The sequence below is a fragment of the Neocloeon triangulifer genome, unplaced genomic scaffold (genome assembly GCF_031216515.1).
Source record: "Neocloeon triangulifer isolate White Clay Creek 2 clone unplaced genomic scaffold, ASM3121651v1 ptg000014l, whole genome shotgun sequence".
In the NCBI taxonomy this organism is placed as follows: Eukaryota; Metazoa; Arthropoda; class Insecta; order Ephemeroptera; family Baetidae; genus Neocloeon; species Neocloeon triangulifer.
In genome coordinates, this window is record NW_026775556.1 from 15,854,747 (window position 1) to 15,881,486 (window position 26,740).

At 38.0% G+C, this 26,740-nt stretch overlaps 1 protein-coding gene across 4 annotated transcripts in view; it reads left to right on the forward strand.

Moving 5' to 3' along the window:
* The window catches only part of LOC132201320 (neuroligin-2-like), a 168,456-nt gene that overhangs the window by 34,284 nt on the left and 107,432 nt on the right, over positions 1 to 26,740 (forward strand). For all 4 annotated transcript variants that reach the window (XM_059627398.1, XM_059627396.1, XM_059627399.1 and 1 more), the window contains one exon: positions 21,796 to 21,837. The gene's annotated coding sequence lies outside the window, so the exon portion shown is untranslated. The remainder of the gene's footprint in view (positions 1 to 21,795; positions 21,838 to 26,740) is intronic.

Here is a 26,740-nt window from a genome sequence, read left to right on the forward strand (position 1 = left end):
CATCCGGCGACTGGTTGCGTTTGACAGCGGCTTGTTGCCAAATTGAACATTGCAAAAGTTGTAAAAAAATTGAAAATCAAGCACACGCGAGTAATTTTCCCACTTGTCCGCGAAAAAATTGGCGGAAAAAAAGCACTCACGTCCGTCCGACAGAGTAAATGAGAGTCCAATGCTGGATAGAGCAGTAGTGAGTGACCCTGGCAAAAAGCAGCGAGAGAGAGATGGGATGAATAATTCTCGCGCTGCTTTTTGTTCCGGCGTCAAACAAAGAGTGTGTTGATCAGCAGGGCGCTCTCCGCGAGCACAACCCTTTGTTTGGCGTCGTTATTTCGAGTTTTTGATGATTGTTGTGACACCGGCAGCCGCGCCCAAAACCAGGGAAACACACTCATCTAATTCCCAACAAAAGCGGCCCAATTAAAAGCAATTTTTCATGTTGAATAAATATGGAGCGAGAAAGGATTTCCCGCGCACGTTCGCAAAATTTCGTTGCCGGCGAGTGTTTGAAAATGAATTACGGCGCTGCAATAACTCCTGCGCGAAATTCATTGTGTCCGCCCGGCTGCCGGACAAAGTGCACGGAAAGTTTGACTCGGGCCTAATAAATAACTGAGCAAGTCGTCCTGATATAATGGCGTTTTAATGTTGGCACCACTGCCGCGCCACCGAGTCTGCCGCTCGAGTGTCTCCATGAATTATTAATGCAAGTTCGCGGTTTCCCGTCATCTGGCGCCAAAGTTGTTTTTATTTGGTTGCGAATTTTAATTGTTTTTCCTACATTTTTGCTGCCTTGTTTTAGTTTTAATCCCTCTCGACGTTCCATCCCAAATCGCATGGCCATGAATAATTCAATGATGTTGGAAAAGCTGCATGACGCTGAGGGGTTTAGCATGCGTAATTGCGCAAATAGACACTGGTCGATTTCAATTTATTTAATTTGTGCTCCGCCAATCTTCCAGCGTGTTATACAAAAAAGCCGAAGCTCCCCAAACTGTGGCTTTTGCTAATGGAAATTTATTTAATGTCTATATAAAGGATTCAAATGGGGTGAAACTTGATTAGGGGCGTTTATACATTTTGATAAATAATGTATGATGGTCATTAGTTTTTTATTAACTATTGAATGAGTGAGCTGCAAAATTAGATAATATAGGGAGCTTATAAAAATAACATTAAGATTTCATTCTTTGGATTTTTATTTAAATTTAAAAATAATAAAAATTAGTATACTTTTTGCATTGCATCATTTTAATAGTGCTCTTGATTTTATATGAAATAAAATAAAATTTACTAAACATGATTTTTTTCTGATTTTTTTAAAGAAACATATTAAAAATGAAATACTTTGATTAAATATTCTGATTTGTTAAGATAATTTTTATGCGAAAGAGACAACTTTTTTGCTTTTGATATTACAATTTTTTTTCACCTATTTTCCAATAAAAGGCTGAGTCTCAAGGACTCTAAATTCCAACCTTTCCTTTTTCATTTCATCCCATCACAGGGCACTTTTGAAATCCCCTCCATCCCATATTTCATTATTTGCCTTGTATGACACAAGAACCTCTTTCCATGCGCACATGAGATTTCCTTTGTAAGTATTTTCGCTAAAGATTTTGTCCCTGCGCATAAAGGACGCGCTTTCAAAAACCACCACGCGAGCTACTCTTGGATTTTTTTTATTCTTTCTCTCTCTTTCTCTATCTGAAAAAGTTCTTCATCTCCCGTGGGAAGCGACGCAGATTTTTACTTGAAAGCGGCTGCTGCAACCTCAGAACGCGTCGCGTCCAATTATTTTCGTGATTTATAATGCGAAACATCAGGCTGAAGACTTTGTCAGATCTCTTATCGGCCATATTATACCGCAGCACCGACGACGCGCCCTCTTGATCCGCCTCTTCCAGCCGATATTGCCAGCGTCAAAATCGTGTCAGTCGTTATCGCGGATCGCCATAAATTCCAAAGAGCGGCGTCGAATTTGCTTCACGCCCGGCCAGATCGCGCCGCGCAAAATTCCTTCCGCGCCCTAATGTGCAGTTTTTGAGGTCGCCGCTTTTTGAGCGCACGTTTTACGCGTCGCGAGGGCGCCGGGAATTATTCTGCCGAGGGTCGTGATTAATGGATCCGTGTCAGTTTAAGCTGTCTAAACAAAGGCGCAGTGAGACTTGATATTGAACTGCGATCGAATGAGAATCTCTTTAATAACACACTCACTGGCGCCAAATTGATTGAAATCGGTATGGAGCGATGAACGTTAATGGATGGAGGCAAGGGCAGATTGATGCCATTTTCTTTCAATCTAACATTCATTTGGCGTTTAGGAAAATGATTCGCTGTAAAATTCTCGTTTGCAGTTTTAAAGGTGCTTCAGATTTATTTTCTTATTGCTCTGATTTGAAGAAAATGTTAATTAAGCTTTTTACCAGTAACTTACGTTCAGGGAAAAAATATTAAATGTAATAAATTATATTTTATAAATTTTAAGTATTGCTAATTTTGCTGAGAAAATTATTCCAAATTATTTAATTTATATTCTGATCAGATTCTGAAGTTGCATTTAAAAAAAAAACTAATTAAATTGGAGTACTAATTTTTTTATACAATTAAATCAATTTACTGATATAATTGATGGTAACTAACAAAATCCTGTAAAATAAGATGAAAGAGCGTAAATTAAAAATGGAAGCAAACAATTTTTTTATAGATGCTTTCAAATTATAGAACTCACCATTATTTAACAGAGGCAAAAAAAAAAAAATCATATTTTTATGACTTGTTTTTGTTTCTATATTGTGGTGAAAAGTTTGAGGAGTACAGTTGCTCTGTTGAATACATATACATTAATTAATTTGAGAGAGAAACTTATTTTGTTTTTGAACATGAAATTTAAATGTTTTTTCCTTGTTATCTTACTTTGTCGATCTCTCAAAGTTTGTTATTTTACACAAGTATTGCAAAATTATTCCTTCACTGCTTTTCTCAAATTCCTTAAATAGACTGCGCTGAATTCCCGAAAAGTTTTCATAGTGGCGTTACTGGCGTAGAGGGCAAGACTAACTTTTCCGCTTTTCCAATCGTTCTTCCCATTCGTGGCGCGAGCCGGGAAAGTATATATTAACGAATTTCTAATATTTGGTAAGTCCCCTGCTGCGCCCTGCGGATTACATAATTTCAACGAACGGCGGTTCTACATCGGGTGCAGCTGTGCGACTTTGTGCGAAATCGGAATTAAATAATCTGGTGCTTCTGGGTCAGTGAGTGCACAGAGCGCCCGAATTGAATTTCTGCGCCACTAGGAATTGGGCAGTATTGATTTCCAAGCCGGGCTCTCGTTCGCCCTTGTCGTGTCCAAATTTATTGAACAGCACACGCCTTAAATTCCAATGAGCCACGTGGGATAATGAGATGACATAGATGCTGCTGCGAATAATGGACCGTGCGCCGCAAGGAGAAACTTTTCGCCTTTACTCGGCGGGATTACTTTGTCTGGCACGCCATTGAAGGGATGAGAGTTTGCTCCACTTGCAGCAGTGTTTGCTCTCTTACAGGAAATTCATCAACTTCACTCTGAATTGACGTTCGTTGCTTCTAATATATGTAAATGAGGTGAATTATGAGCGGATGAAGAGATTTATGGTGGCGGAAGTTATCTAAAAATTCATAAATCTTATGAAACCAGAACTATAATCATGCATCTTTTTATAAAGTATAAATGAAAATCATAACAGCTCGGTCTTCTTCTTTTTATTTGCAACGAGCAGCTTCATTTAAAGTTCTCCTCTGGAAACCAAGTATAATTTCACTTAAGGGTGGGAAAAAAGTGGCGCACGCTAATTAAAAATATTTCCCCAACAAAAAGTCATTTCAAAGAGAGGCTGCCGGCTCTTGAGAAATTTGCTAGCACGGCCAACGACAACAACAGAAGAGGGTTAATTAAATTGTCTGGGCAGACCGCACAGTGCGAAGAAACGAATTTTTAATGAAGACGAGCGCGGTTTCTCGGATTCACAGAGAGCAGCTGTGTAACACGATCGCGTTTGCAATTTAGATTTGCGAAACGTTATTACTTTTCCCCAAGAGTATATACGAGATGCAAATCTTTTGCAAAAAATTGGAACCGAATTGAGAAAGGGGTGCGTTTGTGAGAGACTATTAATAATTAGCGACACCATCAGTGCTTCCATTATACTGTGAGCAATTTGCTCGTATAATTTTCCGCCTCCCCACTTGTCACACAAAGTTCTGCTATCTGATCAATATTAGGCCCACCTGTAAGACACTCGCAGCCATAACTCTATTATATCGCTCGACGCGTGTCTCTCTCTCTCTCTCTCCGTCTCATAATTCAGCGTCAATTTGGGCGCGAGAGGCGGTGCCGCCGCAAAGTTCCAATAACTTGTAATCCGCCTTCGAGAAAAGTGGCAGAATTTTTAATTAAACTCGTCACTTTTTTCTTTCACATACAAACGAAATCAATATAATAAGCTCTTTCATAAATACGCTCGGCGTCGTGCGGAATGAGGCTTTAACTTTTTGGCAAGAGGCAGCAATTAGACGAGCTCTCCCTATTATGCCTTGCGAGACGCTGCTGCTCTGGAGTTTATCTTGTAATTTGTAACCTCGCCGCGCCATGTAGTGTTATTTATAAGGCAGTGCTGCGCTCAGAGAGCGTCAAGAGAGAGCAAGTGCGTTCCTTCCTGCTACGTGGAGGGCTCATCTTTTCTTCTTGCCGCCCCTTGTAATATGGCTAGATTTTTGTTGTGCTCAAGACGAACGCTGCTTTGAATATGGAGCTTCATGCTTTTTTTCTGGCGTATACAAGTTTTATAAGCTTAGGAAAAGAATTATAAAAAGCATTAGAAGAAAGATGAGCTTGGAAGATTTTGCAGGATTTGTATCTACTTTTTTTATGAGTCTAAAGAGAAGTATAAAATTTCTTATTGAAGATGTTGTCAAAAGATGTAATTTCACAGCCTATAGCATTGATTCGGGGATCAATAAAACTGAGAATGTGCTATATTTAATTTTCTGTTGTTGAATATTTTCACCGAAATGTAATTCACCTTTTTTTTTTAAATTGAAAATAGTTGAGGAATAGAAACATTTTTCGTTCTTCTAATTTATATAAAAAAATGAGGAAAACAGAATTATTTAATTTTATCATGAGTTTTGTAATTAATTTTTTTTTTTAATATATTTATTTGTTTATCCAACGACATAAATAATGGAGCGCTTTAGGCTGACAACATCTGAGCATCTCCTTAAAGCCACCTTTCGCAAGATTAATGACAAATCCCAGCACCAACTTGCGTTTTCTTATTTCTAGGCCAACCCACGCTGCACTGGCGTTCACTTTCCTCCATACACTTCCGGGCCAAACATGCCGAGACCTCACTCGCACTACACCTCTGCGAAATATTTGAATTTATACGATGCAAACGTCAGATTCGAGTGTGGCGGCTTCATAAATTGCGCCTCCCTCCGCCTCATCCTATTTAGCCCGTAGCGTCCTCTTCGGCTCCATCAGCCGCTGTGCTTATTATCTCGTGTTATCTCTTCCGGCTTTTTCGGCGCAATTTATATGCCGAGCGCAAGATTTTTTGCCCGCACGCATTTGCGGCAATTCTGCCGAGATAAGCTTCTAATTTTTCACAAGCTGATCTGCTCTAGCTATGAGCAGCTTTCGACGTGGAATCGGGCCGCGTTTTTTGGTGAAACGTTGACAGTTATTAGCCCGGAAACGGCGGATTTCTGGAAGTGCGTTTTGGCGCACATCTTTTTGATGTTTCGCAAAAAAGAGCCGAGTTAATAATTCATGGAAACTGTGTCAGCACCACCGACGAGATTTTTTACAACTCCATCCGCTCACAAATTCCTCGCGAAAGGATAACAAATGTGGAACATTTTCGCACAAAGAAGCAGAAATGAGCTCTAAAGTTGGAAAATTAGCTTCCTACTTTTAACCCAAATGAAGGTTACTTAAAACGCAATTTTCATGATGAAAATAGTCTTGAGTGCTAGAATTTCGTAATTTATTTGCATCATGATTCTTCCCGTTTGGGTAAAAAATATTAATTCTGAAATGAGTGTAATAAAAATTTAATTTAATAGTAATATCTATTTTAAAAAATTCTCAGCAACAATAAAAAAATTATTATAAATTTAAACATTGTTTTCGTTGAATTTACTGTTTATTTCTTTATTTTTATAACTATAATTTTTACATTTTATTGATAATTTACAAGAAATTTTTAACAATGTGTAATGAATTAAATTATGTGATCATTTTGGACTTGTTCCATAATAAAATAATATTGATTTAAATCCAGGTACACATAATGCATAGTTGCTACCTGTAATATACATACTTGAAACCTGTGTGATTGTACGGAGATGAAAATTATAAAAGTCATATTTAATATACTTTAATAATAACTTCGAATTTTAATTTAATTATTTTCTTTCATTATCTTACCATTTTCTGAGCATTATCCCTTTCACATAAAAGAAAACATTTCTCCACCTCATCCCAACTTTGAGCTTGACTGGTTCGTGGAATTTGCAGCGCATCTCTCTCTTTCTCTCTCGCATTGTTATCGACGACCATACCATTCAAGTAAAGTGCATTCGTGTTAGATTTAGCAGAAGCGACTCGCGCGCGGCTGTCCTAATGAGCTCGCGACGCACCTTTTGTGTGTCGACGACGAGGCTATCAGCGATTCATGCGCCATTTCGCCAGCGTCTCAATTGAAAAAAAAAGTGGAGCGAAGAGAAGAGAGAGATGCGGCGGTGCTCTCGCGGCATCCCTTTTAACATGCGCACGCTTGAGGAAGACAAACGACTTATACGCTAAAATGTCTGGCTTACGGGCTATGTGTGTTAGCGGTTACACCCTGCCTGACACTTACACAGGCAGATCCATACCCCTGCGTAACCCGGGCTCGATATACCTCAAACCCTTTTCCGAGAGTAGATGTGTGTATCAGATGGGAAAGGGGAAGAAGCAAAAGCGGAAGAGCACGTGCGTGTTTCGAGGCGAATTTTCTCTCTTATGTACCTGTGCGCGGGTGACTGGAGATTTTTCTCCTCCGGGGGCGCATATATATGTATAAAAGTACCTTCTTCGCAAGCATTCGGGCCAAATACGTGCAGGCTGATCGTTTTTCTTATGGAAATCTACTTTTAATGGTCGCTCGCTTGCAATCGCTATACGTGCAAGCATGTCGCCGCTTTGCCCTTTTTCTTTGACCAATATCGTCTCGGTCGCCCTTTTTCGGCATGAGTGAATTTTTATACTTTTTTCCCCGCGGCGGCGGCGGCGGCGACACACCGGCATGCCGTGCCCCATTGATTATTCATGGATAAATATTATTTTTATTGCTGCCAAAACGTAATTTATATTCTAATAAATTTCTTTGTCCTTTTGATTCGGTTCGGTGGATAAAAAATATATTGCTGGCTGCAGTACCGAGAAATACCAGAGTGAGATAGACAGTCGTCCCTGCGTGGAACAATGACGTTTAGATAAGCCCACCTGAAATTAAAATAGATTACGTTAAATATGGAATTAACATTTTCATTTATACCTCCACGATTCGCCGTCATTGAATCTCAATTGAAATATATAAATTTTGAATTTCAATTTTTTTATTTTCATTATCGAGCCACACGCGAATTTACCAAGTTGTAAATTTATATGGTGCAGTACAAAAAAAAAAATAACCGTTTTTTGGGTTCTACGAAATCCGCTTGAAATATTGTGGCTTGTGTTTGCACAAAACAAACAAACACTGCTCCCTATTTGTGTAAGAGCTGGCTAGACGCAGTCAAAAACTATATGTGTCCCGCAAGTCCTTTCATGAAGATTTACGGCGTGAGTATATCAGCGCGATTGTGAATTTTCGTGGGAAATAATAATTTATCTCTCCGCACGTAAAATAAAATGAAGCAAAAAGGCCGGTGCCGAGATAGGGGGGCCGCATGACTGCGAAACAAAAGGAAAATGATAATAAAATAAAAGTTGGCCGCTTTCCGTCAGTGTTTCGCACAGAAATGCGGCAGCCAGAGAAAGAGATGAAATTATTTCGGCGTGTTTTACGAGAAAAGTGCACACACATGCTCGACGCGAACGATCATAAAAAATAGTGCGCTGCAACTTTTGCCACAACCAAGCCATAAAAGCGCCTGCCAAGCAGAACTCGCCGCGCTTTCCCCGATGCTCTTCAAAAAGCGACACGCGGTTATGTGTTTGTGATGGAAGGACCATTATTACTTTTCCCTGTAACCGTGCGCCTGCTGCGAATCGCAAGGACGAAACTGCGTTCAGAAAAGGCCCAAAGATGTCTTTTTGTGGGGTAATAAAATTCATTACAACTATTAAACCTCCGATCAATTGTGAAGCCATAATTAATTTAGATTAAATAATTGGAAATCATTACAATTCTAATATTTATTTAAAAATTTAGATCAATATTAATTACAAATTAATTGTTGAGTATAGAGTTTATTTTTCTCCTTATTTTTTCATATTGATATTTAAAAATTTATCTATTTAAAAAAATAAGATCAACTTTGAATTAAATGGTGGTTTTAAATTATTTTGTACAATCTAAAAGGATAGATTCTTTTAAAATTATATGGCAGGTGATCAGCAGGGATCAGATTAATAATATCTGCCGTACTGATTTGCTTTCCCTCTCACTCTTAATTTATATCCCTTTTCAGCAGCAGCAGCGCGGATTAAGAATAGAACGTCAAATCCAATCAAAGGGCTACTCGAAAATCAAACGCTAATTAAACCCGCCGGAGCGAAAAGAAAGACAATTTGGGGCTAATCTAATCGGAAGCGATCTTAATCAAATTTCGCTGCTCCCGTGCATTAACCCAGTGTGGGCGAAACGACCGGTGCCGCCTGGTCCAAACTCATTAGGGTGAGCGGCTGTGGGTTTGATCGGGATAGAATTAATCAGGAATCAAGCGACAACGATCAAGTGAAACGAGGTGTCACGAAGAGTTTGGCGCTCACACGCTCATTTCGTGACGCTCATTTGTTTGCCCAATGAGTTGTCCACAAGCGAGATTAATGGATCCGAATGCTTTGGATGTATTTTGTATCCTTGTGCGTGTCAAAGCAGCACCGGTGATTAAGTTGTTGTGCGATATCCATCAGCTCGCGGTTCAAATAAATGGCTAACCAACCCAAAACCGAGAAAAGCTTTTAATCAAGCTAGTTTTTTTTCATCGATTTTTACAAAAAATGTTTTTAAGTTTTCTATGATAATTATGAACTATGAATTTCATGTGTCTAACAGATGTGAATTTGTGCATTGAATTTTAGGAAATACAATTTTTTTGTACTGAAACGTTAATTAAAACTTATCTTAATTGAAGATTTGCTGAGAATCAACAAGTTTTTTTTAGAGGTTATAAAAAAAATAATAAAAAAAAAAATGCGTTGACGCCCTTAATTGATTGCGAATGGCGAAATATTGATTTTCCCCACCTCAATTTTTTAAAAACTGACATGTTGAAGGTTTTTATGAAATAAGTTAAGCATTTCTCTAAAAAAAAAATAATCATAATTTAATATTTCATAAAGAAATCATAAAGTGACTGTTCATTTCTTCAAAATGTTGAATGATCTCAACTGTACTTTAAAGAAAATAAGATTCATCAATGACAATTAATCTGGAAAATTGATTTTCAAAATATCTATTCTTCTCCTAATATTTATGTTTAATATATGAAGTCATCTGCAGTAAGCAAATTATGAAAATTACAATAGCATTACTCTGTTTATCCTCTCTTTTATTGCAAAGCGGCTGGTGCAATAGCAAAAGCTACTATAAATTATCGTAAAACCTCAAAAATTACTGCCAGTAGAGACTTTTACACATGATAACACTTCGGATAACATCCATACACCAGTTTAGCGTCACAATTTATTGCGTCACTCGCTCTTTCCACCTTTTTTCGCTGCGCCATTTGTGAAAAATGTGGCGGAAAATCAGCCTGGATGCTGCAGAGAGTATTGACGAACGCTCCACCAGAGCCCTGAAAATTTTACGCATAAAATGTATTTTAAAAGCCTGTTTGTTTAATGCACGCACTCTGACCTTTATTTTGAAAACGCGCATTATTTTCTGCAAAACAAAAATGACCACTGTTTGTTTTAAAATGCGTTGTTTACGCAGAAAATTCCATTCAATTTACGCTTAAAAAAATAACCAACTTGACTTTTGAAATATTTATTCGCAATAAGCAAACCTTTTTTGTTAACAGTGCCTTTTCCACCTAACCATAAGCCACGTTTTTCTTCTTTTGTAGGAAAGCCTCATGGTCATGATTCAACACACACAAAATTTGAATCACACAATGCGTGTTGCAGGCACTTGCAAAATCCGACGGCGCAAATAATAATAATTCTCCATCCATCGCAGCACTCTCGCTTTCTCTCTTTCACAGCCGCACGCGAACAATGGCTGCGAATTTTCCCCGGCTGCCTCATTCTCTCTCCACTTCCGATAATTCAATGCCCACTTTTCTTCGCGCACAATGGCAAGTGGTGCTAGCAGGCGTAATGTCGAGCAGGCGCAATTTGTTTGGCTTGATTAAGCACATTATTTTTAATTACACCCGCGCGTGTATTATATGAGGGAGAGCAACGTGTGTATCCATCCGTGCGCACCGGGGTTCTTTCGATGCCATTAAACGAGCACCCGCAGCCGTTGTTTTAATCTTCTCTAGAGGGGCAGATTAAATCTGTCATTATTTCACATCTCTTGGACCCTTGGTCATCAAATAACTCACCAAAATTGCATTAGATTTTTTTGTAAAAAGGTACCAGAAAAGTCTATGATTTTCCTTTTTTCTATTTTAATTGATAGAAATAATCCAGTACTTTCAGATTGATATTGATCTTCAAAATATTATGAATAAATGGAGTTTAAATAAGGTAAATGTTCAGTCTTCAGATCTTGAAAGGAGAAAAAAAAACACAAATTAAAGGTTAGGAATTAGGAAAAATATAGAAATTTCACTCAGCTTCATCTTTGGCAAAATTAATTTTTTAAATTTAAAATTTGTATTATCTCGTTTTCATGTTTTTTTTTAGCGCAGTTTGATAGGTTTCGTTATTTTTTTATTATTTTTATTTTATTTATTATATCTATTTATTTTTTACATGTGTTTAACTTAATGCACATATTAAAATTTACAGTATACATATAATTAAATATTAAATTCTATCGTTAGATAAAAAATTATAAAAATAATTTGACTACGAGCTCACATAAAAAAGTAACCTAAATTTCAGCTTTACTTTTCTAGTAATACTATGAAGTTCATCTAAACCTGTATTTGATTTTTCAAAATTCTTTCATCTTGATTATTATTTTAATTTTCATAATTATTTATATTGCTTTTTTAAGTATTTATAAAGCAAAAGCTTAATTTACTTATTGACAATAATCTTAAAAATTTTATGTATTCTATTTTGTAAATTAACTGCTCAAAGTTCATCACTGGTTAACTGCCTTTCAACTAATATATTCAAGCAATTTATTTTTTAGAATGTTTAGCTTGCATCATACTGAGTACTTAAAAAAAATTTCACACATACTTCAACACCGACATTGACTTTTTTCACATTTTTCTTTTAGAGCTCAATTATCTTTTTTATTTACTATAGTTAATGATATTCATTGAGCAATGGTTTTATGGAGGCAAAAAATGTATTAATTTTGTCAGCTGGTGCTTTGAATTTTCAATTAAATTCGCTCCCAGAGGATTATGTTTTTTACACTTGACAAACTCGACGTGAACATCACTGTAAACATATGTGTCCATATCAAATTGAAAATCCGCCAACGCACACGTCACGCTTGCACACACAGGACTGCTGGAAATTAACACACAGCGTTCAATTTTTCATCGTGAAAACCGCAGCAGTGCGCACAAATAATAATTGCATAAGCCGAAAGCGCGGCGCTATTCCCGGCGGCAATAACCATATTGGCGGAATAACTCAGCTGCAATTAAAGTCGGAGAGCGCATAAATACGAGGGACGCGTGTACATATTTGAAGTGCGAATGGGGTCCTTATCATTGTAATCCCAGGAGCGGCGCCACAGCAAACACAATCGCGCTCGCATCTCTCTCAGAATTTCTGCCACTGTCTTTTGTCACGGCATTCGCACACCTAAACACAATGGCGGGGCACGGCACGCAGAATTAAGGTGGGCGGGCGGACGGGCGAGTAATCTGCTTATGGTGGCGCTGGCAATAACAATATAAGCGCAATGAATGGCACCGACAGACACTTTGCCAGAGCAGCGCACGCCAGGTGAAGGCATTTGCCGGCTGTTTTATCGCGCGAAACAGTTAATTACCGGCGCGCACCTAGACATTGTCGCCGGATTATTTCCCATTCAATGCGAATTCCGCAGTTCAAACACGCAAGCAGGCTGCATCGACGAATGGTTGCCACGCTTAATTGAATATTAAGGCTTTGTGTCGCTCTTTATTTACCCGGCAAGCCGCTCGTGAATAGACATTTCAGTCTATGTAATTATAGCTTTTCAAAATAGTAAATATCTTATTGAGAGTTGAGATCTACATTCATAGATGTTTTACTTCACTTACAAACAGAAAAAAATTCTGGTAGTTAACGCAGAAAATATTGAAGCACAACATTTTTTGTTATAATTTTAATTACAATAGTAATTTTAACTAACTAAAAGAAATTTTCTTCTTTAATTTTTTTATGATATTCAATATTTTATTGTTTTTTTGTTTTTTTGTTCAAAATAAAATGCGGCTATAAAATTATAATGTTTAAGTTTAATAATAATATAATATGTCAGTTTTAATTTTGATAACATTTTTTCATCTTTAATTTATATTATATTGTAATTATTACTTAATTTTTTAAAATAAAAATTTAAAATAGTTTTCAATCGTTTATACTTTCATTGATAAAATTTTTCAAAAGACTTTTTTCGCCTCTTTTTGTGGGTAGATACTCTGATTATCAGTGTTTCTCATTTGATTTATGCATTCAAGAAATATACAGGTTATTATAATTGAGAGAAAATTTGTTTAATATCTCATTAACTTGATATTATTTACTATTTTGAAGTCATCTTCCTCTATCGTTGAATAAATGTTTTTTTAGTCTTACTAAAAACAGCTCTTACTAGTCAGTCGTTGGTCTGAAACCATATTACATGATCAACATATTTTCCAATTAGTTGCGAAAATTTAAATACATATTTACTTCAAACTGGAAAACTTATCCACATAATTAGCATATGAAAGTAACAACCTATTACACCTATTACATGAAAAAAATTAGCAAAAACGAACAGCTCGCAGACTAGTATAAGAATGAGCAGATGAGCAGACTAAATAATAAAGATTGATTTTGAGAGATAACCTTTCATTGTTGCGTGGGTTTTCTTCTTGATGTCGGGCCATACACCGGATTCAAATTAAAATAAGTTGTATTTTGAGAATGTTATTGTTTTGAAACTAAAACTACAAAAAATATTGAAAAATTTTCAATTATATAGATTTTTTTTCCATTATTTAATGAATTTCTTGAGTCATATCTGGCTCTCATTGTCAGAGACATTCTCACTGCTATGCTTATTATAGCTGGTCGTAAACCGAAACGCTACACCTGAAGTGCCGCGCGACGCGTTGTCTCAAATAAGCCGCTTTGCCAAATAATTTGTTTGCATTGCAAAGCAGCAGCGGCGGCGGTGGCGAGGACAAGAAGACAGACAGCGACTGGGGCGCACTTTCTGTTGTTGTCGCAGGAAATGGAATTTGAAAATGTAATTTCGGCGTCTTGCGAAGAAAGGCAGCGACGCCTCCGCGAGTTTATGCAACCCACAATGGCTTTGTGCGAAGCGGGCGGCATTTCACCTTTGGTGTATGTGTGGGCTGCGTCGGTGCGATACCAGCGAACAGCCGCCGGCAAAATGCTCAATCGCTCTCGAATCGAGAGCACCTGCAGTAATATGCAATGAGTGATAGCATTATTGACGCCGCTTGCAATAAATAATGCTACAAGTGGGACGGAAAATTACCTGCAAACGTGTTTACGATGCGATAAAAGGGGCCTTTTGTTTCTAACACGCCAAAGGGCTGCTGCGTGTGCAATTTCAACCAACATATGTGCTGGTTGCATTAATAGCTGCTAGCTTTGTTGTCTCTCGTGTGTGTGAGGCAAATAGTAATTGAGATGGTTGATTAATTTCTGCATCAAAAACATCATATCAAACAAAATCAAATATACGAGGAAAATTTCAATACAGATTTATGATAATTGTGATTCTACATTTTCTCAAAAAAACCTGCATACTTGTAACAAAATTAAAAATAGATTATCTCTTATTTACAATAATTAAACTGTTTCATTGAGTTGGTGGAATTGATATTATTTAGATTTTGAGGGTAAAGTTTATTAATTTATTATTCTGATATAGCTTATATTTATTTATTTCTTTAATAAAAGTCACAAAGAGGAATAGACGTCCTTAATATTTTTAAAAAAAGTATGGCTTTTTGAATTATGATATTTTTTCAACGGTGGTGAATAAGCCAGTTTCTTCAATCCATGAATGTTTCCTTGACAGCAGTCAACTTCTTCAATCAAAATCAAAACTTTGATCTCCTTTTTTTTAAAGAAACATTTACGATTGCCGAACAAAATATGAAATCCCTACTTCACCACAAGTCCACTGAGAATAAAGTTTTTTAAGGATTGACCTGTCTCGCCAGGTGATCCTACGTCCCAAGTTATTTAGCCAAGTAACCCTTCTTGAAGTTAAGAACTTCTTATCTGGACGGCAAAGTTTTGGGCGGGCTTGTGCAAGTACAGCGCAAATACGTGCATTACGCTGCAATCAATAACGTGGTCCGTTTAAGTAAAGTTTCTCGTTTTTCGCCCAACTGCTTTCTCCTTCTGTCCCAGCTGAATCAGCAAAGTTGCAGGTCTCTTTTATTGCAGCTAGACGCGCACACATTCTCTTCCTCTGGATGGCCTTTTGCGGAATCACAAGCAGGGGTGCAAAGCAAAACAAGAAAGAGAGACAGACGAGTGAACTTGAACACTGGAACTTGCACACCAAAAGACACGTTCCGAGTTCGCAAAACCCACGCACGACCAAGTTCGCAAGGGCGACGAACGAAATTTGCGGTCTCGTCGGCTGCGGAATTCTTTGCACGAGAAGTGCGAATGATTGAGCCGCAAAGCCGGCGGGCGTTGGAAATTTCGAGTTGCGCGCCTCGCAGCCATCTAACCTCAGCCACACTGGCTCTCTCCTCGTAAATCTATCTGACGCGAAATGTTGGTTGCTTCGCCAAACACACGCCGCATTACAGATTCTGCCGCAGGTTATCCCTTGCATCCTGTCTATAATGCTGCGGTGCCACCACTTTCGCCGATTTCAACCAGCTTTTCAAACAGAAAATCAGTCAACAATCACCTCGTTTTTTGAAAATAAAATTTTATTCACTTATAAAATTAGAAAAAAAAATGCATTTTAACATCTTGTTGCTTTGAATAACCTAGAGAAATTAATTAATGCTCATTTTATCATATTATTACAAAATTTCAATCAAAATGCGTTGCTAAAAAATTACCTGTATTTTGTAATATATTGTATTGTTTTCAAAATAATCATACAAATATAGACAATTTTAAAATTACATATCAAACGTTTGAAAAGTTTATTTTGGTTCTCACATGTTCTGCCTGTCTTGCTTGGAAACTTTTACTTATCATTTTGATTTCATGTCACCAGATTTATTGATGCAAGTGCAAAATATTTTTGTTATTATGATTATTGGTTTGTTTTTAAAACAGCTGTATTTTAATTTTAAAAAAAATAAGTACTTCAAGTTAATTATGACTTTGATTATCATTATTGCTTGCTCTACTTGTACCCGTTGAATTAAAACTTGCAATCATCTACATAATTATTATTTTCCAACAATTAAATTTTCAAATTACCTATGGAAGGAAAAGAGATTCGTGGCGCAAAGTTGACTGTTTTGTTCAATTTAGAATCAGGCGGGATTAGTGACCGGCTGAGAGTTGGAGAGTCTCCGGCTGCAGTGCACTCTCGGCCGGTGCTAATTGCGAGCCGTTTTTGCCCCAACAGAGACCGTCCGGCTCGCTACCTTCGCAGCTCATTCATTGTTCATTAACTCGGCGTTTTGATCAATCATTTAAGCCGGTGGCATTCGCAGAGATGCTTTTTGCGCTCTCTGTCCACACAAAGTAGGGCGGGTTAATCTAGCTGGTGTTTATTCGGCCTCGCGTTAATAATGCAAGAGACGCGCGTAATGCACAACTCGGCCAATCCTCTCTCTTGAAACGTCTGTTTGTAATGTGCTTCCGTGGGGACATAAAATCTGGTATCACATACAAAAACGGTGAAAATTGAGAGCACAACTTTTATTATAATTATATAAGGCAAAACTTCACGGTTTCCAATTTTAAAACTAAATTTTCAGCAATCATATAACTTTTTTGAACAGTAAAATAATTAATGATTATATTCCTTATCAATTTGTATAACACAGGCCAAAGCCAATCCTCATTTAGGACATTTTTACTAATTGCCAAAAATCAACAATTTTACTGGAAATCAATATATTATTGAAAGTAACAATTTGCTCGGACATACACGAATTCTTCCTTATTCCTTTTTCAATTAATAAAGTATAAATTAAAAACAAAATGCATTTACAAAAAATTTTTTAATTCCTTCGAGGCTTACACTCTTATATGTCTTAAATTTATCAAGTATTAATACAAGCAATAATAATGGATTCAAACAAACTTTTTCATGGGAAATGTTGTTGTCTTTTTACTAACATTTTTAATGAAATAATGCGTTTAAAACGAAATTTTAATTTAATTTTTTTTTCTCTCTTTGCTTTAGCGTGTGTTTGGGGGAATGGTCACTCTCTTTCTCTCATTTATTTATCCTTCCACAAATGTCGCGTTTGTTTATAAAACACACCGCCTATTTTTTATTTATTTATTTCAATAAAAAGCCAGTCTGCCGGCGGGCGAGTTTGCAATTTCGCCGTGCAAACACCCACCCCACAAAACAAAACGCAGAGAAAATAACTTTCCGAGCTCCGCATGAAAAGCTATAGATGATGCGTCGTGCGTACTTTTTAGTGGCCATGCCGACAATATTTATACGCCCATAAAGCTGGCGCGTAACACCATTTCCATTCGCCAAAATTCCTTTCCGACGAGCGTGTGTGCATGTGTTGCCAATCGGTTGAAGACGTTAACCCAAAAATATAGTCCAAGTTGGAAATCATGCAGAAATATGCTGCATAAATCTTGATAATTTGTTTGTTTTCCGATGCGGAAAATCAATTTGAGCCTTAACGAATTTAGAAAATGGTGCAGTAATGTCTGAGTTTTTAATCCACTGAAACTTCTGATTAGATCTTGTGTTCATAATAATGTCAGGAATCACAATAAAATCAAACTGTCTCCTATTAATCAGATTTTAATATTTGATTTTTTTGCTCATTCAGCCTTGATAATTTTCAATTTTGCATCATTTGATCGTTTTTATTGGATATTTTCATCATTTAAGAACTTTTTAAATTCATTTTTTTTCCTTTTTTAATTACTTACAATTAGAGAGCACGTAAATTTACTATATTCCAATCCACATTTTCATTTAATAAATTATTTTAGGAAAATAAGCAGAACAATTATTTATTAGTACTCCCCATATTATTTTAGGGAACCTACGAAAATTTACAAATTGACTAATCGTCCTAATTGGACGTGCTCTCGTCAGGATCTCATCGCTACACAAGGCTTCAAGCGAATTAAAATTTTCAAACACCAAAACAAACGTTGGCTTTGTTTCTCGCTCAATTATTAATCCGCAAACATTTGCAAACAGGCCAAAATAATTAGAGTTTGAAGCGACGCCGGAGGTGCAAAAAGCAATGCACAAACCGCATAATCCCAGGGATCCTGCCATGCTCTCGCATTCGAAAGTAATCCTGCAGCCCTGATGGTGCCACATTTTTGCTCAGCACCAATGAGGTGATAACAATCAAGCCGTGAACCGTGGCTGCAGGGTATTGTGTGCAGCTGCTTCTTTATTTGTTTGCTTATGCTAAACCAGAGAGATTCTCTGCGCAGAGAGAGAGAAACTGGAAAGGATTAGCATAACAAAATGAGCGAGAGCAAGAAATGTTCCCAAGTCGAAAAAGATAATGTATTCTCCTTCAGGGGAGAGATAAATGAGTTAAGGGTTTCAAAGCAGCAATTTGCTTGCCAAATTTGAGTTCCAACCATATTTCATACAACCAAAGATAATTAAATGATTTTTTTTACTATTTTAAAAATAAAATAAAATTATTCTCCTTTAATTTTTATAATTTACGAGCTTTGCTTGGGAAATTATTATAACTTTAATGTTTTTTATTTTTTATTTTTTTTTTTATATACCATTTCAATTTATGTTTTATACAAAAAATGGGAGGTTCTAAATTCCATGTTAAAAAAGCGATAATTTTGTTACTTCTATTAAAAAATTAGGTTGTAATTTTAAAGAAATATTATAACGATCAAAGCAAATCACTAAATCTCTGCTTGAACGTCTTCAAATGATTAAAAATGTCCAGTCCTCTTGCCAGCAGTAACAAGCCTGTGGTCAGAGAAACCCCCTTTTGAAATCTTTCGTATATTCTGTACCTCCCACTTAAGAGTTCTTTTGGCTCTGCCAGAGCTTTGGTGGCTCCTTTACCCCTTTCTCTTGGTAATAGGCTCTGCCGAGCAGTTTTCTTGGCCAAACTCGTACCGTAAAGAAAATAAGGTTCCGAGTTTGGAGTTCGCTTGAGCGGAACAAATAACATACAAATTATTTGATGTGTGCGGTAATAAAGTCTTCTGCAGAGTAATAAAGCAGAGGCTGGGCTCGCTTTTGGTGCAGCGCACTGGAAGCAAAAAATAATAATGCTTTCATACTCGAATTAGTCTGAGATTCACTCGCAGGTTAAGTGCCGGCTGGGCAAATTCAGGAACATTTATAGAAGATCCGCTCAAGTGAGCACCAGCAACCTCCAGCGAAAGGGTCGCGCAGTGCACTTTTGGTAACGTTAGAAGTGAAATTTATTTCATCCCTTATCTCCCACACAGATCTGACTGAGCAAGGCTCTCGAGTTTTATGATTTATTCAATCCGTAAGAGTAAACCATTCCAACCGATTTGTTCTGGTTTGGAGCTGTTTGTAAGACGTGTTGCCGAAAACAAATGCGAAAGTATTGCTTTCTTTTTTGCAAAAATTATCTTGGATTGAAAATATTTTATTTACAGTTATAGAAATTAATACGAACTATATCAACATTTAGTGTAATTATATCCATATAAATGAATTGTTTTTTTTCTAATTTAAAATAAGATAATCTTCAAAATTGACCTTGCGCTGTTCAATGTTAAATTATTGATATTTTAATTTATAAGTGGCTTTGTGTTCTTATAAAACGGGCAATTTGAGGGTAAAAATGATGGAAAAATATATTCAATATTCAAAGAATTAGTGATTAAAAATAAATTTCAATAAAAAAGTGGTTTTTATGTGCTTCGAATGCCATTTTCTTACAGATTATTTTACTACAACTGAATATTAACGGAATACACAAGCAAACCACAAATTTGAATTATGACCATTACTGGCGTGGAACATTTGAAAATGCGGAGCTGGGAATTGCTGCGTTGGCCGCAAGAGAAGTATTGGCAGCCGCCATAAAACTTTGTTTGGTGCAAACAGGCCGGGATATTATTTGCAACAAGGGCGTCGGCGGAGACGTAAGTTTGCATTAGCACGCATTGTTGGTTGCGAACTGGCAGGGGATTTTGTGCAGGCGCGTATATTCAAAGCCCACACGCACTATATTACGGCGTCAGCCATCCGTGGGTGCGCGCATAACTGATGCCGAGCTTGCGTTCCTTGAACATGCAAATACGAGCGACGACGCGCGCGCGCTCGCGGAATTAACATACGCAGCCCTGCGTCTTCATTTTCCACTTATTACCCAGGGGATGCAGGCGCCAACAAAAGAAAGCGATATTAAAAGTACATAGGCAGGCGCGCGAGCGAGCGTCCCAAATGGAGCTGCCTCGTTTTGCCAAACGCCGCTCCCACGACAGGCAGAACACGTGAAAAATTGGCTGCTTTGCCGCGTTTTTCCTCTTCAACTAGTACCGCAAACTCTCTCGGTGGTTCAAATTCGAGTTGACAATCTTTCAAATAGAAGAAAACGTTGCGGTTGTTTGTGTGGAATAGTTAGGCTGGCAATTGAATGGTACAGAATTTATGTTAAGAAGCAAATTTTTTCATACTACCACATTAAATAAAATTTAAAAATTTTAACTGTTAAACCATTCCATTAATTATATTAAATTACGAGCTTTTAATCATTTGTTTCTATTTTACAAATTTATTAAAATTTAACTATTTTTAAATTAGGTTTATATGGTTATTATGTAAATTTATAAGCAATTCTAGATTAAATAGTTGCAAGATTATATAAATTATAAAGTTTTGGTAACAATAAATTATAGATCAACATCCATTGAGCAAGATCTTAATACTAATCCTCATGACTTTATGCTTTTCTCCCATTTTTTGCATATATGTTTTGATTTATTCTAAATGATTAATGATAACACTTTTGATGATTATTTTAAATTTTAATCCTTAATAATTACTCAAAGACTCATGGACAGTCAGATCTAGTAGCAATAAGAATTTATTAATGAATCCTGATTGTCAGAACAACTCGGCAGGTATTTAATTACGAATCTAAAAATACTTTTGCAGACCTTTTGTGGAGAAAAAGAGGTAAAAGAGGGCTTGAAACAACATTCAGAGCTCTATATTTTTGCACTTTCATAGCTCGCACGCACAGTCATTAATGAACTCCACTTCTCCGACTCGGCAGGAATTATTCGTGAGACTTCTTGTTCGATGGGTTGCTGCTCCCAGCGGAAAGACTGCTTTTGCTATTATTTTGTGTATGTTTACGCGGCGCCAGGGATGGATGCACTCTCGTCTGGTGCGCGCGGCAACCCGGCGAGCTTTATCCTCGCACATCAGCAGCCATTGAGCCGAAAACGCGGATTTGCATATCAAATTAGACGCACCCACCGTGCATAAATCATTGTTAGTGGATGCTACCGCACCATGCTGCTCGGCGCACACAAATTGAAAATCAAATCCGCAACACTGTCTGTTTTCCTTTTGCGAATCGAAAAATAACTAACTCTAGGTCCTTTCGGCGTGTGTGCGAGTGAGCTGCAAATTTTTTTGCTGTTCAATAGCGACGTGCGAGTTATTACGGCGCTCCGTGATAAAAAAAAAAACGGACTAGATCCATTCCGCCGGAAAATGCAAACCAAATAAAAATCTCATTAAAAGCGGCTCGTAAATTTTTAGCGCTGCGACTTAATTTAGTCCAAATTTATGGTTCCATTTTTTGCTCGCCGGGTGAGCGTAAACCAAAACACATCACCGGGAAAAATGAACGCTGAAATGAAAAACAATTTTATAAAAATATAATGCATGACTTGGATTTTTGCACGAAAATAGCGAGTGAAATTTCAAAGATCAAACGGCAAAACTATTAAAAAATTTAAAAAAAGTAAGAGGGAGAAAATTAGGTTGGGATTACCAACAGCGTTGGAATAGAAATTTCCTTCTTCCTTTTATAACAGAAGAATTCTCTTTGTTCCAGACTATCAACGCGTGGCAGCTTTTTGCAGAGAACACGACCGAGGTGAGTATGGATAACTTGGTATTACATTCCATTTGAATTTCACAGCGCGTTCCCTCGATTATTCATCTTTTCTTTGCAACGAAGGGCGAAATAAAAAATGATACTCGACAGTCGAGATTGCGAGCGTCGGACGGAAATTGCGTTAATTTTCCAAAATGACACTTTTCTCGGTCGTGACTTCTCCGCCTCCGCGTATAATACGCAAAACTTTTCTAGTTAAGCAAGGAAAAAATGAAACAAATAAGGCCCAACAAAGAAAACGGCTGGCAAACTTTCGGCATTAACGCAAATAAGAAGAGGCTCAAAGTGCCTGCCCCTTTTTTCCTCGGCAGCCCGATTCTCCAAGAATAGAATTTTTCTATCTCAAGCCAGGCTCAAACAAAACTGGCAAAAGTACATTGCTAAGATTTCCTTTCCGCTTTTATTGAAAAAGAGATAAGGCGGAGGGTGATTTGGTAAGAGATTTAGGGTGGTTGGCCAGCCTGTTGTTTGGGGGCAATTAAGCGAGTCCGGCAGCGTGAACCGGGGTAATTTCCAGTTTGTATTCGGAGGGCCTCTTATTTAATTACATTTCTCGTGCCCATAAATTGATGAACCCTTCACACAGAGTCAGTGGTTTTGTCAACAGCAGAGCAGTGGCCGGTCGGCCCCAACCAAGAGAGAGTTAGTTTGTTGCCGGCGATTTTTGCCTTTTATCTCTCTCAATGCGGGAGAGAAGGCCAAAGTTGAGAAAGTTTCCGGCCACTTTCGCGAGAGGGAAAGTTTTAATATTTGCCCAGGGGCTGCGTCTTTTTCTGATTGAAAATCTCGCGTTCGCACGTAAAGTTGGCGAGATGCGTCATGAAATTTCATACCGATCGTTTGCAGTAAACGCCCGGGCGAGGCAAGTGAGTGTTTCGCGGCAGAAAAACGGCATATAAATTCGTTCGTGCTTGACGAAACTATCTGCAAACCCATCTGCAAAGTCTACATTTCTCGGCGCATTACACGGCAAAGCCCCAAGCGTCGTATTTCTTGACAAACACCGCAGAGAGAAAAGAGTGAGAGAGAAGACCATCATCTCTCTATATATATTTTTAGGTAATAAAATTAAGAAGCGAGCGGCGGTTTTTTTGCGAAGAAAAACTGGCGGCTTTGTGCTCGCGACCATGCACGGCACTAAAGTATTATTATGTATTATAAAGTGGCTGCCGAGCACAATGGAAAAGGGTTATTCTCCTTTTTCTTTTTGCAATATAGCGCGCGCCGCTGATATGCCCAGCCGCGCCGCAGCCTGCGAGGGAATATGATGGAGAGGCATTCTTGTGACGTGTTCGGCGGGAGAGCTTCATCGACTGACTCCTGGGAGCACTGATAGAATACCCATCCGTCCCGTCCACCCCTTTACACACCCTTTACGGCACAATAGCGGCGGACGAGATTCTTATTCTGCCTCTAGAGCACCTCACTTCTGAGGCAGTGACAGGCCCGAGCATCTCTCACAATGCAAAAAGTTGACCTCGCCACAATCGGCGGGGTTGGTGAGGGTGAGAGGCATGCACTGCTTTTTATTCATTTTTGTTTTACACGCGGCCTCGCCCGGTTTATTGAATTGCGAGCAATTGTGCATGCGAGGCAATTCGTTCCATAGTGAATTTAATGTACAGATTAAACACAGCGAGTCAACGCTTTTTTCCGTCAATTGAAACCGGCGCTTTTAACCGTCGATTTGCTGACAGATATCACACGTCGAACGAATTGTCAAGTGGGATTTATTTAACAACCATTTTTTGCACACTCGTCGAAAGCTAAATTGAAAATCGAAACTGGATGCATTTCTCTGATTTAAAAACGCTGTTTCATCAATTTTGGTAAAAATATTGCCAGCTTGAATTATTCACTTGATATACATAAATTCTGCATTCCTAATTTCAAATTTATCGAATAAAAAGGAGTAGATTTACAATCTATAGGGAAAACAATTCAATATTGATATTAGTAATATAATTTGTTTCTCTATCTTGGAAACTCTAGGTAGAATGTTAATTTTCATCTTTAAAACAAGCTTCTTCTCTGTGAAATACGCAAAACTAACTAACGGTTGTGGTTTTTAAACCTAATTAAATAATTACTCTCTCTTGTAATGGAAAATTTGCCGGGAACGTTCCTCTTCCACCCTGCTTAGTTACAACCCTAAAGCACAAAGAGCAGCAGCTGGGTCTGAATCTGAACTCTGGATTCACACTTGAAGCACAGGCATTTCCACCAGCGAGCTAATCCCGCACTTCATTAAAGATTAAAAATTAATTTGCTAGAAAATTAGAGCCCAGCAGCAAGAGGGAGAACGAGTGGGCGGCTCGTACGCAATGAGTTGGACGCTGTGAAGGAGAAATTAGAATTCGCAGCGCTAATAGGATTGGGCGTGGATGGCCACATTCGAGCAAAAGACCCGTCTTTAGGCATCACGACGGACATAATCCCCTAAAGGACAACCCAATACCGTCGCTCCTGCATCATTTACCAGGACTTTAAATTTTAACGAGACCCACGTATGAACTCTCGCGGGCATTTAAGTAGAAGTAATGGAGCCAGAAAGAATTTGTCATCAACTCTTCGGGTGTAAAAACACCTAATTGAGGTTTTTATTTGATTTATCTAAGGATAAATTTTTTTTAATTATTTTTTTATAATATTTTTGCTTTTTTTTTTATTTATTTTCACTGAGCAATAATTCAATAGCAAATGTCTTTCTCAGATTGAATGTTAAAACGCCAAATTAGGCATAATTGTGCTTTTCCTCTTATAAAAAGTAACGAGAACCATCTGCTAATTAGGCCAGTTTTCTCTGTTTGTGAATCGAGCAAACCTCCCTTCAAGCAGAGAGACCAAGATTTGCATAAACGCTGGCCGCAGTTTTGTTTGTCTTGTTCAAGTTCATTAAGTTTTATTATATCGCGCGCAGTCATTTCGCTCTTGGGCGTAACAACTTTTTCTCCAGTGGCAGAAGCCGAATTTATTATTCTTTCTTTCGGCGGTTTGCGGGCGCAAAACTTCTTACATAATTTTCTCCAGCTCGCAAGTGCGAAAAATTTAATTTCATATCCACTGCGCGGGCAAGTCGGAAGTAGGAATGGTTCATAAATTTCGCAGCAAGCCAGCCAGCCAGTCGACAAGTGCTTTTTCATTCCCAGTTTGCCTTGCTCGTTTTGTTTCCCTCCGCATTCGTTCGCGGAGAGACTGATTATTTATTCAGCTCGTTAATAAGCACGTCTGCGGCGCAGCTTCAATTACCCGCCGCTGTCAATTATGATCGCATGTATATAGCTCGGGCGTCTTATTCGTCTTATTTTGCAACGCAGTTTTTGTTCAGAAATATGTCACCGTAATTGGCCACGCGATAATTAGAGAGCGGTGCAGTTCCAGCCCGGTTAGGAACGATTAATTATCCCTACCTAGTTGCAGGGGATTATCGTTGAAATGCTGTAGGTGGGGTGGTCAGCAAGAGCTGCAGGATATTTCTTATCGCCGAGCATCAGGGTTTGATTTCGGATTACGCCGAGGGATTTACTTTTGATTGAGGGGAGCCGAAAAGCAGAGGCAGGGCTCATTTTCAGCCGAAAACGGCCGTGCTGGGAAATTGTACAAAAGATATTTCCCGCAGCTCTCAGCTTCTTTTGTGAAGATTGGGAGGAAAATGAAACTTGGCTCTTTATTAGCTCCCTCGCAAAGTCGATAATGAGGTCAGACGGGTATTGGAAGTCACAAGTCGGCGATTGAAGCAAAATTCACAATATCGGAATCTTTTCTACGGCCCTTTTTGCAACAGAGAACAGAGCTGTTCCGCTCAAAACCAGCGTGGTCCGATAAGTAGATACGGAATTAAATACTTTGCAATTTTTTTTTTATTTTAGCATTTGATGTGGACGAATTCAACTGCTATGTTTATAAAGAAAACTTGATTTCAAGTTAAAAAACCTGATTTCACGAATCGTAAAAAAAGGTTATTTACAATTTTTGAAAAACGTGATTTATACACTCAAAAAAAAAACGGAATTAGAAAGATTTTAGAAAACGTGATTTAAAAAGAAACTTGATTTGACGACTTTAATTAATGTTAAAATATTAGACTAAACAACTGAAAACTAGATTAGCGAAGTGACAAGCACAGAATTCATTATATCTCTTTGAGAATCGCCGTTGTACCTTATAATGAACGTTTTTCCCTGTCCAGGCGCAGAGTTAAGCTGCTTATTTCGTTGGATTAAATGAGGCAAATCAAATGTCTAGCACAGAAAATTTATTTCCGCTACCTACACATTTGCAAATCCGACGGTCGCCTGCGAGTGATTGCTCTGCCTTCGTTCAGGGTGGCGACGCAATTTCAATCAATCCCCGACCCCTAAATGACATCATAAAGGAATAAACATTTATTGCACCATAAAAATAAAGGCGAGGGTGTGGATCGGATGCCGCGAGCTGTTTGATTCATTGCCCTCAATTTGCACTGCGAAAGCGGCCTCTACTTATCGAGTCGAGGGCTCGATCGCCCTCCACTTTCCAGCAACAACTCTTTTTCCATCAAATGAGAAGCTGCTGGCGGACGCGAAACTGTCAAGAGCCTCTTCCGAAATGGCCCATGGGAAGCTTTTGCTCTTCATTATCCTTCAATGCAAAAGAGAGGGTCCTTCAATAAATTGCGTCATTTTATTTTCAGCAAAAAATAATCTGACGAGTTTTTTTTATAAATATTTGTTTTCGTAGCGTCGCGGGAGGTCGGTTTCTCATTTGCGAAACCGCAAACATTAAAATGTAATTGGGCACGCGGCACACGCAGCCCGTCGGAGAACACGAGCGCTGTCCACTTTTCATTCTTTTCATTTGCTAAAACCAGAGAGCTCTGTGGCTTTTCTCCCTGCCAACTTTT